This window comes from Ursus americanus, chromosome 4, assembly GCF_024610735.1.
Source record: "Ursus americanus isolate L20-20 chromosome 4, mUrsAme1.1.p, whole genome shotgun sequence".
NCBI classification, from domain to species: Eukaryota; Metazoa; Chordata; class Mammalia; order Carnivora; family Ursidae; genus Ursus; species Ursus americanus.
This window is the reverse complement of record NC_142130.1, coordinates 21,591,858-21,609,462: the sequence shown is the minus strand read 5'-3', so window position 1 is coordinate 21,609,462 and position 17,605 is coordinate 21,591,858. Positions and strand designations below refer to the sequence as shown.

General features: G+C 51.8%; 1 long non-coding RNA gene across 1 annotated transcript; it reads right to left on the bottom strand.

Annotated features, from left to right (window-relative positions):
* Positions 1–746: 746 nt before the first annotated feature.
* Positions 747–17,283, bottom strand: LOC148110214 (uncharacterized). Its single transcript, XR_015724093.1, has 4 exons — positions 17,214–17,283; positions 4,327–4,484; positions 2,735–2,866; positions 747–805 (listed from the first exon to the last, which is right to left on the bottom strand). It is a non-coding gene; the product is annotated as an uncharacterized LOC148110214 (long non-coding RNA).
* Between the last annotated feature and the right edge of the window lie 322 nt (positions 17,284–17,605).

Here is a 17,605-nt window from a genome sequence, read left to right as displayed (position 1 = left end):
GAGATCACGTCCCAAGCCGAAATCAAGAGTCGGACATTTAACTGACTGAGCCTTCCGGGTGCCCCTATTTACTGATTTTCTAAGTAGGCTCCATGCCCAGCGTGGAGTCCAGTGGAGCTCAAACTCATGACCCTGAGATCAAGACTGAGCTGAAATCAAGAGTCAGACACTCCAGCACCTGGCCCATCCAGGTGCTCCTAGAACCACACAAAACCTTTTTAATGCAGGAAGGAAACAGCATAAGCCCAAGCATGGGAATGAGCTAGCGTAGGGCGCTAGAAAACAGCTGGTCAGCCAGCTCCTAGGATAACCCTGCCTGGCTCTAAGAATACTCCCAGGATGCTCTTCAGTTAGGCCCCAAGCTTTCTTTCCAACAACACAGCAGTTCTAGCAACTACGACATCAGCGTCATGTGGGGCAGGGGGGATGGAAGGATTGTGGGCTTTGAAGACCCAACAATCAAGGCTGAAATCCTGGTTCTGCCTTTTCCTGGTTCTGTGACCATGAGCAAGTCAGGTAATGCTTGGAGCCTCAGTTTCCTCATCTGCAAAACAAGGATTATAATGCCTACGTCGGAAACTGCTGCCGGGCTTACCCACAGCGATCTTGAGCATGGAGTGCTGCTCGGTAAGTGGTACGTAGCGTCAACCTCCTTCTAATGACTATTTTAAGGACTCTTATTTTCACACAGGAACAATGTGGGGGAACAACCCAGTCATTGGAGGGATTTAGTCAGATTTCTCTATCTCACCTTTTGCCGTGTCTGGGTTTTGCTGAGATGAAAGGGAATCCGAAGAGCTGGGTCCTGAAAAAAAGAGAGACAAACCAAGAAACAGACTCTTCACTGCAGAGAGCAAACTGCCGGTTACCAGAGGGGAGGTGGGGGGGGGGTGGGTTAAAAGGTGACGGGGATTAAGGCGCGCACTTGTGTTGCTGTGATGAGCCCCAGGTGATGTAAAGAACTGCTGAATCACTATATTGTACACCTGAAACCACTATACCACTGGGTGTTAACTAACTGGAATTAAAATGAACACTTAACAACAACAGAAGACCTGGGTGCTTGCTCCGCTTGGCCATAGGACCTTGAACAGAGCATTTTAAACTGTGTCTCCACTGTAAAATGGGGCTAGTAACTCCTACCCCAAGGGCTCTTCGGGAAGATTCATGATGCATGTGTTAACATGAAAGCCCCTGCCAACATACTCCAAGTCCTCAAGTCAAGGTTTCAGAAATCCTCGCCCTCCCTGCCACCCTCCCAGAGCCCAGCATGCAGCCCGAAGTTGGGCTGCGGGTCAGAGTTGCCGGGTGGTGGGTGGGGTCGGGTGGAGGCCAGGCCCAGAGCTGAATGCATAAATAACCAGCCATCCCAGTCTTGCTTCAGAAGTCCTGGTCTCCAACCCTTTAATCATGGAGCTGCTCTTCCCTGGCCACCCTCCAGGTCCTGCCCGCCCACTTCCCAGGCAGAGGAGGCCTGTGAGGGAGCCCAGGATATTTGCAGCCTGCCTCTTTTGCATGGCATGCTCGCTAATAGATCCCAGGAACCCAGGGGGCTGCCTCTCAGCTGACTCACCCCATCCCAGCGTCCCCCCCACCCCACCTCATAGGCGAGGCTCTGGACTCCCCACATCACCCCCTCTCTGACAAGGCCTATCCTTCAGCCCTGCCAGGCTGGAAAATGGGTTTGCTAGGACAGAGTCCTCCACGGTGACCACATTTTATGAACCAAAGCATCAGTCCCCAAGGCCTGATCGTTCCAAGCGTTCTCACGGGACAATGGAAACCTAATATTAGAACGTGAGCCAGTCTCAGAAAATCCAGGACATGTGTTTGCCATGTTGATTACCAGCCCCCCTCACTGGAGGCGAACCTCTCTTTAGGCAAGGCGGAGTATTCCTTTGGGATCAGGAGCAAGAAGTGTGTTGGGGCTGGGGGTGGGGAGAGGGGATTGCATATGAAATCACATTTGGCAACTGGAGTCGTATTTTTAATGCACTAATGGAGTTGGCTTCTTGAAGAAAAGAACCAGTGATTCTTTTTCATATGGGAATGAATTCATATGGGAAAGAGTTCCAATATAAGGAGCTATTTTTAGATTTGGGTATACTAGATTTGCTTAGACCCAGGCTCACGAGCATTCAGTTTGCAACCCTTTCATTTGAGGTTTTCTTCTCTGAGTAGCCTCGGTGTTGAAATTCAACTGCCAGCTGTGTCATTTGCGCGCCTGCCCGATGGAGAGGAGACGCAGGGTGACATGGTGGAGGGGACAGCACCAGCTGGGCCTGGGTTTGAATCTCTGCTCTAAGGCTTCCCAGCCAGATAACCTTCCACACCTCCTAGGCTGCTTTGGCCTCTGAGTTGTTCCGAAGGATGGAGCTGGAGAAGGAGGTGGGGGGAGGAGCGCAATATTCTTGCCCAATAGATCGGGTGGGAGAATTAAATCAGGTCATGCTCATAAGTCACTGAGCATGTGCTAGGGGCACAGAAGAGATGAGGCCACAAGATTCTCTCCCCCCGGACCCTGCCTTCAGAAGTTCTTCAAAAATAACATCTGCCGGCTTGGGGGGCACATCTGCCTGCTCCCCAGCACACCACTAGGTCCTGCTAACCTGAGCACATCCTTGCTTTTGGAAATCATCTTCAGCCAGGGCTCCCCTTATCCCCATGAGCCCCTCCTCCCGAGTCTGAGCTCTGGCAGACAATGAGGCTGCAAGATTAGAGCAGACCAAGCTACCTTGGCGAGAACGCCCGCTGATCCCAGCTTCCCTGCACTCAGACGTGGCGAGCCCACAGCGCTCTCAGAAGTCACAGAATCCTGTATTCCTTGGGCTGGGAATGTCCTCAAAGGCCTTCTGCTTCCTGCTCCCTGTGGTACAAACAGGGAAACTGAGGTTGGGAGAGGCATCACTTACTCAACGTCACACAGCTGGTGACTGGAAGAAATGAGAGTGGGCCTCTTAGGAGACACCGATTGTCCTCCCTCTCTTGTTCCCCCCCACCCCCCGGAAGGCTGCAGGTCTGGCCTCCCTGGGAGCCTGCATTCCACCCGGGCAAGAACTGTGTCCCTCATTAGTCCACACCCAGAGCTCTGAGTAAGTGGTGTTGGCTGATGGCTGACAGAATTCTTCACAAAGGAAGATTTTAAAAGAGCATTGGAAGGCTCCTGGTTTTCCATCCTTGTCTTTGGGAGGCAGTGTGGTGCCGAGAAAGAATGTGGCCCTGGAGCCAAGACACTTGGGTTCTGTAAAATGCCACAGGCGCATATCCACAGTGACTGGCCCGGTGCTGGGCTCGTGGCAGTGCTGGCTAATGGGGCCAGCATCGGGTGTAAAGGTCCTGATTCCGCCACCGTGTGACCTCAGGCAAGTCAACAACCTCTCGGTTTCCTGGAGAATAGGGACAATAACATCCCCAGCCTACCTGCCTTCCAGGGAAATCAGTTCTCCCAGGGATTTTTCAGGGTTTCACAGAGGAGATGACGCTTGAGAGAAGAAATGAGCTCACTACAGGTTCAAGGATGAGACTGGAATCTCAGGTTGAAGGAGCCACAAGACAACAGTGATTCAGGGAGAAAACTGTGGGATGGATAAAGAGGACCCTTTCTGGTGGCCTCTAAACACAGAACCGTAAAGCTTCTATGGACACACGGTATTCACCCATCGTCACCTAAGGACTGAGGGCCTGAAGGGAACCAACATTTGTGAAGCCCCTCCTGCTTGTCCTGCATGCGGTGTACCTCGGTTACTCCTCCCCACAGCCCTGCTGGGCTTGACCTTATTCCTGCAAAAGAAGGTTTATTGCCTCAAGGTCACGCAGATTGGGAATGGAGGGCTTGGGGTTAAAGCCCCACCTGCCCAGAGCCTGGCCTATCTCTTTGTGAGTCACATGCCTCAACCTCAGCCTTTCAGGCCCCCCTCAACTCCAGAGAGCTGTGCCCACCCCTCGCCTCAGTGCCCGGAGCCCCACTCCCCCCAGGACTTCCAGCAAGTCCATGTCCTTGCCAAGACTCAGGAGCAGGTCGTAAACTGGTTCATTCAACATGGACACGGGTTAAAGGTGTTTGTGAAACCTCTGAAATCGCGTGCAAGCCTGTCCACGCTTGCGTGTGTGTGTGTGTGTGTACGCATGTGCATACACGTGCATAAATCTGCACTTTTCTGGGGCACAGCCGCTAGCTCTCCTCAGCTTCTCAAGGAGGGCCATGCGTCAGCACGGTTAGGAACTCCAAGCTCCACAACCCTCTGCAGGGCCCAGTTCACTGTCCCCCAGCAGAGACCCTTGAACCCTTGAACTCCACGTGAGAAATGTGGCCGGCCTGACACCTACCAGTGCCAGGCCCCGTGGCAGAGGGAAGGCTCTAGCTCCTTCAGGCTTCAGGGAACTCGAATCACATCCTGACAGACTCAGTGCCCTCATGCAGGTTGTTCCTTTCTGTCCCAGCCTCCATGGAGATAGCAGAAGAGGCTGGTGAACTCTTGGAGGTCCTATAGGGGAAAAGGGAAATGAAGGGGCAGACTGGGAGTTGGGCTTCTGGAAGCATCCAGGGTGGGGTGTGTTGCAAGATGAGCAGCTGGCCCTGGGCCGTGGGTGCTGACAGAACAGAGAGGAACTGCCCTTCCCCCTCAGGTTTGGGCAGATGAGGAGTGAGTGACAGCAGCAGGTCCAAGCCAAGTGGCCTGATGGGGCTCTCAGGGCTCTTCAGCCACCATGGAGGCCCCGGAAATACCAGGGTTGGGAGGGGCGACAGGGGGGTGGGCCACCTCTCCCAGGCCCCCTGTGCTGCCGTCAGACCCATGCCTCTCGCCAGCCAGCCCCTGAGTTTCCTCTCCTATCAGGCTCCAACACCACACTCAGAAAGACCTTGTATGTTTTTCAAATTAATGCAATTAAGAGCATTAAAGTTTGCGAACGATAGAGTTTTTCATTTTCCTTTTATTTGATTAGAGAAATTCCCACCGCACAGTTCCTCCAAATGAAACCCAGACCCGAGGCCCATTGTTCCGGGGGCTTCCATGAGAATGTGTTACCTTTCAATCTCACACACTAATGTGTTTAGCGTTACAGTCCCCCCCGGGCGGCTGCAGGAAGGATCTGGAGCCTTGATTAAAGCGGCCTTTGCTGGGCAGGAATGTGGGCTCCTCCGCCCGGGAGTCACAGAGCGGCTGGGTGTTCGCTCGGCAGAGCCTCTGCTCACATGGCCAGTGGGCTGGGGACCTGGGCTCACGGGCAGTTGTGGCTGGCTGGCATTAGGCATTTTCCCCTCTCTACTGTCTTTCCTCCCAGACCTCCGGTACCACCACTTTAGCCCCAACACAGGCAACAACACAGTACCCTCCCAAACACACCCCCACCCATCTTCGTTCCTCCACAACACGTCCCCCCCACCCCCCCACCCCGTGGCTGTTGGGCTTCCTCCACGGAGGCCTCTCCGTGGTCAGCTCTGCTCAGGGGCAGCATTCAAGAAATCACACTGATCTCACCATTCCTCCCTCGGTCAGGCCCAAAGCTCTAAGGTGAAGAGCCGAATTAGAGCCAAAAGTGAAAAATTGATTAGAGGAATATGTAAGGATAGGCCTGGGAAAGGGAGGAGGGCGGGTCGTAACCCCTGTTAAAAATGCGACGGAGTGCCAAATTTAAACAGGATGTTAAGTCTACACCCCTCCCACCCCAGATCACCAAAGGCTCAGTGCTAGGAGGCCCAGGTTCCTTCCTCTTCCAACTGGAGTGGCTGGTCCAGGCCCCAGGGTGGCTGATGAGGCTGTATTCTGCCCGTGCCCTGGGACGGGAAGCTGCTGGGACTTCCCTGCCCGACAGCTCATGTCCCACAGACCTTCAACAGCCCAAGCCAGCGTCTGAGGAGACACCACCATGACCTGGCCCAAACTAGGCAAAACTGAAAAACAATTGGGCTTGTGAGCTAGAATCAGGACTAAAAATAAGCCTGGCAAACCTCAGAAACGCTGCTACTCCTGGATCCCAAGGAGGTGGAGGAGGGCTCGCGAGAGAAACGTGATGCCCCCTGCGTTCCACATGCCCCAGAGTCATTCCACAAGCATCCTTGGAGGACCCACGCTCCACAGAGCAGCGGACAGTGGAGGCTTTCCGAAAGGAGAACCCTCTGCCCCCAGGGTGGTAAAGGAAGCACGGGGCTGAACGACCGCGTGTTATTCTGGTGGTGACATCTCTAAGGGAGAGGCGTCTCCCCCGGACCACGACCTGGACCAGCAGGGACCAACCCATACTTGCAGATAGAAAGCCCCCTGGCCCCACTAAGAACAGGGCTAAGCCAGACTGAGTCTTCCCTTACGATCTCCCTTCCAGGCCTCTACAGAGCTTCGTAGAGGTCCCTGCGTGCAAAACCCAAGCCATGTGCATGCTCAGATTTGCTTTTGAAGAAGGCGTCTCTATGGAAAGTGGAGGCAGGGAGGCCGATGCCTGCTTGCGGCAAAGGAAGATGGAGCGGAAGGGAAGCTATGGCAGCGGGTGGGGAGAGGGGGGAGGACCAGCGGGATGACTCAGCCAGTTCAGAACCAGGTCCCCCGGCCTCCCACCTGAGCTGCTGCCTCATTTATTCTATTCAGTCCCAAGGGAGGAAAATACCCCCCCATGGGCTGGGAAAGTGGGGGGACTGATTTGCAAGGCTAAGTGAGAGGAGTTCACTGTCCTTTGTGCGAGCAGAACCTCGCTCAGGCAATACTTGGCCGATGAGATAAATCCACCTACACCTTTAAGCTATACCTCCCCACGCAGCGCCCAGAAGGTATGACCCTTGGATCGGTCCCAGGGTTCTGCCGCAAACATCTGCCAGGGCCAACAGCCCCCAGGTAGCAGACGCATAATGTGAACTGCATTTGGATGAAGAAGGAGTTGGAGAAGGCGGTGTGAGGGAATCTGGACTGCAGGGGAAACTGCTCAGGAATTTGGCTTCACGTCCAAGTTGATTCTTCCTAGACAATCGCCTCAATGTGGGTATCTCTCGGTTACCCATGCTTCGGGGAAGGATGGGGAGGGGGTGGATGATACCAAAGGTGAATAATCCAGAGACTATTTCTGATTATTCCTGTTGGACTTTGCCAGTTGGCTTTTCTTTCCCCCTGCTGGGAAACTTGCTTCCCTAAGCAGGATTTTCTTTGACTATTTTTCAAAATTTACTCATGATTTCCAACCACGAACAATGCTTCCCCAAGATGACCAAGCTTGGCTTTATCCTGCACTCCATTCAAACCACAAAGACAGAAAGCAGGGGGGTGGGGATGGGGGTTAACTGAGATGGTATTGGGGGCCAGGAACCCTTATTAAGGGATCAGAATTGGTTGTGGATGAGCCCCAAGGTGAGGAAACTGCCAGAGGCGAGTCTAGCCACTGGGGATCAGTGCCTGCCCGCTCTGTCCCTGTCCATTCTCCATGGGAAGGCCCCAAAAGGAGGTGGTCACGAGACATGCGAAGGCCGTAGTGGTGGATTGGTAAGAAACAGAAAAGTAAGCTTGAGTTATATGGGGTTGGGGTGAGGGGTAGTGGCCCAGGGAATAGGCTGGTTCCCACGGAAGATGGGGAATAGGAGCCTGAATGCAATTTCCAAAGGGTTACGGAAACCTCATTCTGATCTAAGCCAGCACCTCCATTCCCACAGAGCTGCCAGCACAGAGGCTCAGAGCAATCCAAGGGCCCCTCAGAAGCCAGCGCCCATGCACTGGGGGCCTCTGCGGTAGCCCCAGAAGATGGGGAAGAAGCCCGGTTCTCTCTCCTGTGCACATCGCTCCACCCCTCTTTCGGCTCACAGTCCGAAAGGCATTGTGGCAAAGATTCTTCCCTGAGTTTCAATTTTCATGGAAATGAACCATTTTATCTCAGAACACAGGGTGGGGTGGGGGTAGGAATGAATTCCCTTTCCTTAATGCAGATAGACTAAATCCCCTTTGCTTCTTACTTTAAAAAAAGAAATCCAAAAGCTGCTGCCATTTGCTCTGCGGGATGCCAGCTGATAACTCAAAGCCAGGAGACTAAATCCAGAGGCTAGGTGGCTTGCCGCTCCTCTGCTTGGGCCCCTGGGGGAGCGGCCTCAGCTACCCGCCCGCTTGCCAAGGGGCTCAGGAAGGACAGAGCAGGGCAGGAGGTTGGGGGCAACCTGATTTAGAGGAAAGTGACTGAACTGGAGCAGGAGGCCCTGAACTCTTTGAGCCAAAAGCCCAGTGTCCTCAGGAAGGACTTCCCAAAATACGGACTAGCTTGCTAGCACGGCTTCAGCCCAGGCCTGACTCAGTCAACGTCCGTCCACAGACGGGTCAGCCTGTTCTCGGCCTGCAAATCCTTAGCTTTGTGTTCAGCAACAGCCCAGCGTTGACGGACTGAGCTCTTACCCTGTGCTGGGCATGCTCCCTCGCCAGCCATCCTGACAGTACACGTTAGCATTAGCCCCATTTCACAGATTGTGGAACTGAGGCTCTGAGAGACCAGGTAACCCCTTTTAGGTAATGCCACAAACATGTATCAGAATCAGGATCGGCAATCACATATCTGATTTCTGAACCTGTGTTCTTCGTTGCTAAATTAGGTCCACTTACCAGGCTTCTCCACTTTGCTCTTCATATGGACATTCCAGTTTAGCCCCAATAGTGCATCTATTGCACTACACTCCTAGACTCTATCTGGCAGGCCCCTCACCCTGACCTCCAACTATGACTTTTTATGCTGACTCGGTATGCCAAAGGCCTCTTCCCTCTTCTGGGCCCCCTTGGCACTTTGTTTACCTTAGTGGTTCTCCAAGAATATCTCCAGACCAGCTGCAGCATCAGATACCACCTCATACCTGCTGAATCAGAAATTCTGGGCATGGGCCCAGAAATCTGTTTTAACAAGCCCTTTGGGGGATTCTGATGCATAGTCAGCTTGAGAAATATTGGGCTATCTCTGGCTTCTCCAGACCCCATCAGTCTTGGTACCAGTTAAGGATAAAGTTGGCTCTTGCTGTAGTCTTTGACACCTGAGCCCGCATCATCAGGTATATTTTAAAGGGATCCTGAGCAGCTAATAATGAAACGAGGGAAGCTTGCTTTGGCTTCCGCTGCTGCTTTCCACTCCACTACTTGGCATCCCGTTCTGGCACAGCCAACAGAGTGACCATTGCCACATGGGCATTATTACCACTATCTTTAGAACAAGCTTCAATACCTTCAACCACTCCCTCCCCACCTCAAGTGGGTCCTGAGCCATAGGGTCTCCATAAAAGTCACCTGGAACCAAGAGGGTTGCATCCTCAAAGAATCTCTCCAGGCTTTGTTGCTAAACTGCTGCTTGACTCCCTCCTGGCCTCTTCCTTCAGGCGTTTCACCACAGTGCACAGCCCACAGCCCAGCCCTGGCCTAGAGGATGGCCTCCCAAACCCATTGGTCCCAGATGTGCAATCAGACAACTAACTCCATCCTTACTGATGAAATCTCCACCTCTGATTATGGTACTGTCTCTGTCTCCCTTTAATTCTGTCAATGTGTGCTTCTGTCAATGTGCTTGAAGCACTGTTATTAGTTGCATACATAGTTCTGTTTTTCCTTCCTGAAGAATTGACCCTTCTACCACTGTAAAATATCCCTCTTTATCTCTGGTAATATCCTTTGGCTTGAGTCTATTCTACCTAATGTTAATATAGTTTCTCCAGCTTTTGAATGTATATCATTTTTCATCCATTTATTTGCAACATGTCTTTATATCTATGTTTTTATATTTAAAGTATCTCTTGTAGACTACAAATAGGTCTTTTTTCTCTTTTATCTCTTCTGACAATCTCTGCCTTTTAATTGGAATGTTTAGTCCATTAACATTTAATGTAATTATTGATATGGTTACATTTAGTTTTATTTGCCCCCTCTGTTTTCTATTTCTCTGTTCCTCCTTCCCTGCCTTCTTTTGGATTTTTAGAATTCCATTTAAATTTATCTATTGGATTTGTAGCTATACCCCTTTGCATTAATTTTTTGATGATTGCCCAGGGGATTATAACATACATCCTTAACTTTTCACAGTCCACTAAGAGTTACTATTTCAAATAAAATATAGAAACCTTGCAACCACAAATGTCCATTACTCTCTACCCCCATCCTTTATACTATACTTATCATATGTATTTCATCTACATACATTATAAAACCCACAAGACAATGTTATAATTTTTGCTTCAAATAGTCTTGTGGACTTCAGAGTAATTAAGAGGGCTCATTGCCAAAGGGAACCTCAAAGTTTGGAGGAGCTTTACTTAGGAAGCTGATTCAGCTCATTCTTATCAAAAAGGAACTTGGAGTTTTCAATGTTCCCTCACTCCCCTCTAGCTGATGGTGAGTTCCAGGTCCACTAGACAGAACCACAGTTGATTCATCCTTATTCTTGTCTTTAAAGAGTCTTTACCCAATCTCCTGAGACCTGATTATCAGACTCAAAGTTTTCTCCAAAGTTTCTTAGGAGTCCTTGGCATTCAGACATGATAACCCAGAATTCCCAGAGTGATATGCAGACGAAGCCTCATCAGCATCCTGTCCCTCAAAAGAGGCACTTTCTCCCATGTTATTACTCCTATGGTATTATTCTCATATGTTATAGTTAAGGGTTTTTTTTCCCCACCTCTCCTCTTAGATTATAAATCCTGAAGGTAAGGGATGTGGTCTTATGCATAGTAGCTACTTAGACAACTTTGCTGAATGAGCAAATAAACCCAAAATGCATTTCCTGGCACTTCTAAGGACAGTTGGGCACAGAAGGGAAAGTGTGCTGGGAAGAGAAGGAGGTCCACATGTCTGAGTCTGGAGTGGTGGGAAATCATTTCCAGGGGCAGGGGGTATAGCCAAAAACATCACTGTGGATTGATGAGGGGATCCCTGAGAGCCTGGGGTTGACTCCAGTGAAACGTAAATGTGGGAGTTGAGAATGTGAAGGCTGCAAAGTGGAACAGGGGGAGGCTACGGGGGCCGGGATGTGCGGGTGGGACCAGGATTTTCAGCATGCTCACGTGTACCTGGAGGAAGTGTGTGCTGGGCCACCCAGAGCTGCTGACACTGCAGCCCAGAGTGCTGAGACTTTTTAGAGAAACCATTAGTCTCGTGACAGGCAGAAGAATGAAAAAGCCGCCAGGGCCAGGGTAAGCACACGGCTGTTCCACAGGGCTCCAGGCCACACCATGAGGGAGGCAAATGGAGGTCATTCATCTGGGTACTTCCAGGAGACACTGGAGAGGGAGGGTTCACGGGGGTGGAACTGGAGCTGGTCAGAAAAGGCCCTTTGTCCAAGGGACCTGAGAGTGTAGTTTAACCCAAGCCTCGGGGGGGGGGGAAGAAGGGTGTCCTGACAAGACAGGGTCTCCCCGGGGTCAGGATAAAGGAGGAGGCCATGACTGGAAAGAGGTGAAACTGGGAGTGCCTCTGAGTCACTCCCTCAGCCTGCGCGAGCTGAGTGAATAACAGGAGGCCTGCAATACCTAATTTCATATGAAGTGCGAGAATCGAGTAATGGGGCAGATAGTTGCATGTGGCTGGTGGAAGAGCTGAGGAGGAGGAGAGACGGGGCAGGAACAAGCTGCAGCATGTTTCAGGCTGCGTGAGCCAGCCCGCCTCTCGGCCGGGTGCTGCCAGCTGAGGTGAATGAAATCCCTGTTGTTTCAAGGCAGGGGGAAAACGAGTGACCGTTACTTAGAGTAAGGAATTTATACCCAACGTGGTGCGAGCTTAAACAAATCTGCCAGGGAGGCTTGACCTGTTACAATAACCTTAAATGGGTTATTTGGGCTCAGGCCAGGAGGGCGAGGGGAGGGCATGCATGCTCATGAGAACCTACTGTGTGCACGTCCTCCTGGCAAGCTGGCCCCAGTGGAGGGCACCACTAGACCTCACTGACAGGCTCCGGCCATGGGGAGATGTTCAGGTCGTAGGCGTTTTCCCATTTTACAACAAAGAATGGCGGGTTCCTCCACGCATTCAACTTTCTTCTAACACCACGTGGTAAGCACGGTTACAAAAAGACAGGGCAAAACCTTCCATTAGGTTTCTGGGGATTCAAGCCAAGAAGAGTCTGAACCCCAATCCCAGCCCTCACCCCACAACAGACAATGTCTGAATATTAGAAAATGGCCGCCTCCTTCCAGTCCAATCCAGCTAGATTACCTACATCCAAGCTGACTGCCATTTCTAGTTGGTTAAGGACATGGACAAACTGGATCTTGGAAGAATTCAGAGCAGGTCTGAATAACTCCTAAAGGCCTTCTCTAGCAGGGGAATCAGAGGCCATCACCCCCAACCTTCCTCTTCCATCTCCTGATCTCTTGGCTCATCAACAAAAGTGCTGAGCTCTTTTTTGGCTGCGTAACTAACCAATTCTATCAGGTGACCCTGCTTCTCTGCCCAATACAAGAGACGGCAGGGCTTAACCCAACTTTTGCGTTGCCCACTCCTGTAGGGGAATTCCAAGCTCGGCAAGGTCCCTGGTCAGGATCCATCGATCAGGATGTCCCTTTCTGGACTTTACAGCATGAATGGTTCTGCCTGGACACAAGAGCTGTAGGCAGTCTATCCTGGCTGAAATTCTTCTTCTTCTTTTTTTTAAATAGTTTTATTTATCTGTTCGAACCAAGCTCTATACCCAATGTGGGGCTTGAACTCACAACCCCGAGATCAGGAGTTGCATGTTCTACTGACTGAGCCAGCCGGGCACCCCAGTCCCGGTTGAAGTTCTTAAGTGGGGACTTTAAAACAAAGGAATTACTGAATTCCTGGTGAATAGCCAAATCACCGAAAGAGTCAACTACAACTTTATTAAACAACTAAAGTAAGCATTTTGCCTAATTACAGGGGTAAGGCATGGTTGTCTTTCTGGTTCTAGCGGCCCATCCCTGCTCCTGCGGGGAGGGGTAGGTGCGCCTCGCACTGCCCCTGGACCTCAGTCATCCCTCCACGTTGTCAGTTTCTGCCTTTCTCATCTGCCATGTTGCCAGGCGCCTGGAGACCCTATTTCTATTTTCTTAATACCTGGTGATTATATTGCAATACTTGGCTGCAGGATTGGCACAAAGCTCAGGAGAGCTCTTCTGCTGCCAATTCTCAGCGTGTTTCTCACCCCCCACCTCTCATCACATCACCCTCTGCTGGCTCGCACTTCTGCTCTCTCCAGTCACTGCGCTGGCCCTACTCCCCCAGTTCCTTGCACCAGCATCTCAGCGCCCACTCTCGAGGCTCCGGCCGGGACTCAGCTGCCCCCAGGCCCAGGCCGCCTTCCTGCCTCGGCTGTGGGGGCTCCAGAGGCTGGGCCAGGGCCGCACAGAGCCTTCTTGTGACGGAGCCCTTCGGCCAAGCTTGGTGGTCAGGGCTGACAGTCGGCCCTTGCACGCCTGCGTATTTCCTTTTTGTTGTCATTACATAACAGCCCTGCAATCCCAGTCACATACCTCGATTGCTTTCTGATTTATCTACTGGCAAAAAAATTCCTTCAGCATAGCGTTATTGCAACGATTATCATAATCTTTCTGAGCCGCTAATTCATAAGCACCATCATTAGTACCTTAATAGTTAATCAAATATTAATATATTTTATTTAATAATTAGAATGATTAATAATGATTCATTATTAAAATATCATCATCCGTCTGGGCCTCCGCGCCACTCCCCGAGGGCTTTGGGCAGCTGTTGCAAGTGGTACCTGTGACAACTGGTTACACGTGGAGGCCCGACCCCTGGGGTAGCTCCAGCCTTTTGCTTTCTGTTTGGCACTGAACGTTCATACGGTGCCCCAGCGCCCACCGCTTCCCATGCCTCCTCCCCTTGGCCCTCCTCGCATCACATGACCGTCACAGGCTCCCACACATGCATGTCACACAGGTGTAGGTCAGTGGGGGGAAAAATGAGACATGCTCAATGTTTCTGAAGGCTGTGAGCGGGAAAACTCCATGTCACATTGTATGTTCCGTGTATGGGGTGGGCCGCCCCGAGGGGTTCGCACGTTAGCATAGCACCTACTGCTTCCAGGGGGCTGGCTGGAGAGGAGAAGGGCCTGGGACAGGCCTTCTGAGAGTGCAAAGCCCTGGCCTTCGTATTCATATCCTCCCCCGCAAGGTACTCAAGGTGGCTACTGTCCCTGTTGACAGAGAGGAAACTGAGGCCCAGAGAGATCACATGACTTGTCTCCAGCCACCCAGCTGATGGAACCAGGAGGAAAATCTGGGTCTCCTGCCTCTCCAGCCAGGGCTGTCCTGTGTTCTGTTTTCTGAAACAGGTAAAATTTTCTCTCTCTCCTTCTCCATTTCCCCTCTTCTCCCACCACTCTGCTTTTTTTCCTCTCTTCTCTATTTTTCTCTGGTGTTTCTGGGGAGATGTATGGCTGGTTCCTGACGGCTGCGAGGAGTGAGAGAGGCAAAAATCACACCAGGTATGTGGGTTTGGGGCATTGACAAAGGAACTCTCTTGGCTTTCCAGAGGCTACTAATGGGAGCGGGGGTGGGGCTTAGCTGGGGACAGAAGAACAGATAGATTCACTTGCAAAACCCTAATAACTCTGCAGGCCCAGCTGTTCCTCATCTGATGATCCTGAAGGGAAAGTGTGAAATAGTAGAGATGCTGATGGGCCTGGGGGGCCCCTTCAAAGGCAACCCGGTTTTCCCAAGGACCCCAGAGCAGGGGTGGGAAATGTCCGGAAATGTCTGAAGGACGTTTGTTAGAGTCGGGAGGCTTAGGCCTCCAGGGGCCATATGCACACATGGAGTGTGCCTGAGAACGCCCAGGCCTGGAAGTTCGGGTGCGGGGGGTGGCGGTGGTCAGGCCATCCTCTCCCAGAGCGAGAGAGCATGGCTGGGAGTCAGGCAGACCCACGTCTGAGTCCCCGCCCCACCATTCACAGGCTGTGTGGGCCCGAGTGAGGTGTTCAACCTCTCTGAACTTCATTTCTCTCACTTGCGAAAGGAGGATAATAATCCTCCCTTCGGGGTGGCTGTGAGGATTAAATGTGCTAATGTATGTAAAGCTTCTGGCACAGGGTAGCTGCTCAGTCCCTGTTCTTTCCCTTTCCTTCTTTCCCCTGCTCCAGGGAATCGAGTGAGGCCAAGCTGGGGGAGGAGGAGCAGCCCCCCTTCCACCCCCACCTCACCCAGGCACTCACTCACTCAGCTGGGTGTGGATAGGGTGAAGTCTTGCCGAGCCCTGTTCCCACTTCCCTGGTCTCTCCATCTCCCCTCCAGCCCCAGCAGGGGCAGGCCACAGAGGTGGCAGAGGGGGTGGCCGAGCAGTGCCCCTCCTGACCTGACCTTGATCATTCTTGGCCTGTAGGAGCTGGGCTTGGAGGGGAGTGCTCAGTCGTGCTGGACTAGTGGCTTCCAGAGAATGAGTCTTGGCCCCCAAAGCAAAGGGCACCCTCTCTGTGGCTGAGGACGCTGGCAGGAGTTGAAAAGCCTTCAACTGAGTTCTGACTTCTCCATTCCCTAAGAGATAGCCATCAATCCTCCCAGCAAACAGGCCAGCTACAAGCCTAGCCTCTGAAAGCAGGTCCAGGGAAGACTGCCACAGGGACACCAGGCCCTTGGGACACCCCAGGCTACTTGAGCTCACGCGGACCAAGCCACGAGCCTCTGCCCCAGCGCCAGCAGGTGAGAGCCCTGCTTTCTCCAGGGCCTAGAATCTGCCCTGGGCTTGAATCAGCCAGTCCTGGGTTCAAGGCTTTCACCAGCTGGGGAACCCCAGGCCAATGTGGAACCCCTCTGAGTGGAGGTTGTCTACTTGTAAAACACTAACACCTCTGGGGCACCTGGGTGGCTCAGTTGGTTAAGCGTCTGCCTTCAGCTCAGGTCACGATCCCGGGGTCCTGGGATCCAGCCCCATGCAGGCTCCCTGCTTTTCCCTCTCCTGCTCCCCCTGCTTGTGCTCTGTGTATCAAATAAATTAATTAAATCTTAAAAAAAAATTTTTTTTTAATGCTAACACACCCCTAAGGATGGGGAAGCTTGCCCAGATCATCCTCCTGTATTAAGCCCTGATTTGGTGACGTGGCCCAAGTGATACTATTTGTGGCCTGTGGTTTTCTTTTTCTTTTTTTTTTTTCCTTTTTTTTTTTTTTTAAGATTTATTTATTTGAGAGAGACAGCACGCGAGAGAGTGGGGGGGAGCAGAGGAAGAGAATCTTCTAGCAGGCCCCCCAGGGGTTCCACCTCACGACCCACGAGATCACGACCTGAGCCAAAACCAAGAGTCAGACACTTAACCACTTAACTGACTGAGTCACCCAAGTGCCCAGACAACCAGTGGTTTTCTTTTTAACACTTTAAACAGAAGTTTGCTATCAGGTTAGAAAGTTTAAGTCCAGATCAGAGTACAGAGTCGGGCCTTTGCTGGGTTGACAATGAAAACTGGTGATATTTTAGCAGAACGATATACTCAGAATGCGCAGTGGAAAACGGTAGCCTTCGCTGGGTGCCCCTGTATGGTTCCTGGCAGTATCACCCTTAGACCCAGGCCTGAAAGGCCCCACTTCCGAGCCTAGCTGTAGTGTAAGCTTCTACCTCTGTCCGGAGATCAGGACTCCGAGGAATGGTGCAGTACTGCCTGATTCTGGAAACTGTGGAAGCGCTTGCATGCGTAAGCAAGTATTCAGTGCACGTGTGCGAGGCCCATCTCATTATGGGAAGTAGCCAGGAGTGGGGGAAAACGCCAGCTTGATTTATAAATCTTAGGCATTTAGACACACAGCATGAAAGCCTCGATTAGTTCTCTTGTGCTGAGTCCTGCAAATGTTAGTGGCAAGACTGCAGAATGGCCCATAGTAGGTGCTCAATAAACTTTGGGGGAATGAATACTTGACACAATAAGCACAATAACTCAAATGAGCAGAGATGGCACAGAGTGGACCAAACTGGCCAGAATTTCCAAGAGACAAACTCTTCTGCTCTATCTCTAACTTCATTTAGACAAACAGCATAAATTCAGTGAAGCCTGCCTTGTGGGCTCTCTGCATGCTAATCCCCTTCCTGCATTTCTTTTCCACTATTTCCTCTCTTGGATTTTTCTCTTTCCTTGTCTCTTTGACCTTTTTCCAGCTCTAATTCCCTCCCCAGCACTTTCTTCAATTGCTCAGTCTGGTTGCTTTTCTCCTCCCCACCAGGCCAACAGCAGAGGCGGGGAGCCATGGGCCCTGCACTCACAGGCCCGGCTGGCATGGGGCTCACCCGGGCTCGCGGCCTATGAGCAGATCCTGGTACTGACCTGGGCTCCTCTCTCCTGGGAACTTCAGTCTGGTTCAGGAGACAGCAGGGTGAGATGGGAAGCAGAGACTGGTGGAGCTGCAGCAAATAAACACGAAATGACCCCTTAAGTCGAAGAGTAATCGAGGAGCAAGTCGGCCCACCTGCTCCCCTCTGCACCACTTGCAGCTGCTTCTTGCATCCCAGTCCCAGAAAGAAGTCCTTCCTCGTATCTAACCGATACCCTTCCTGCTGCGATTCCTGCCTACGTCCTTTTGGTGCATGCAGATGATGCTATCCTCCTCATCCCTCCACTGGCACCTCCTCCACGGGCCTCTCCTCAATTCCGTTCAGCTCGCAGGCCCGGGGGGAGTGAAAGCGAACTTTAAGAGGATGTTTAAAGTTTGGCTTCTC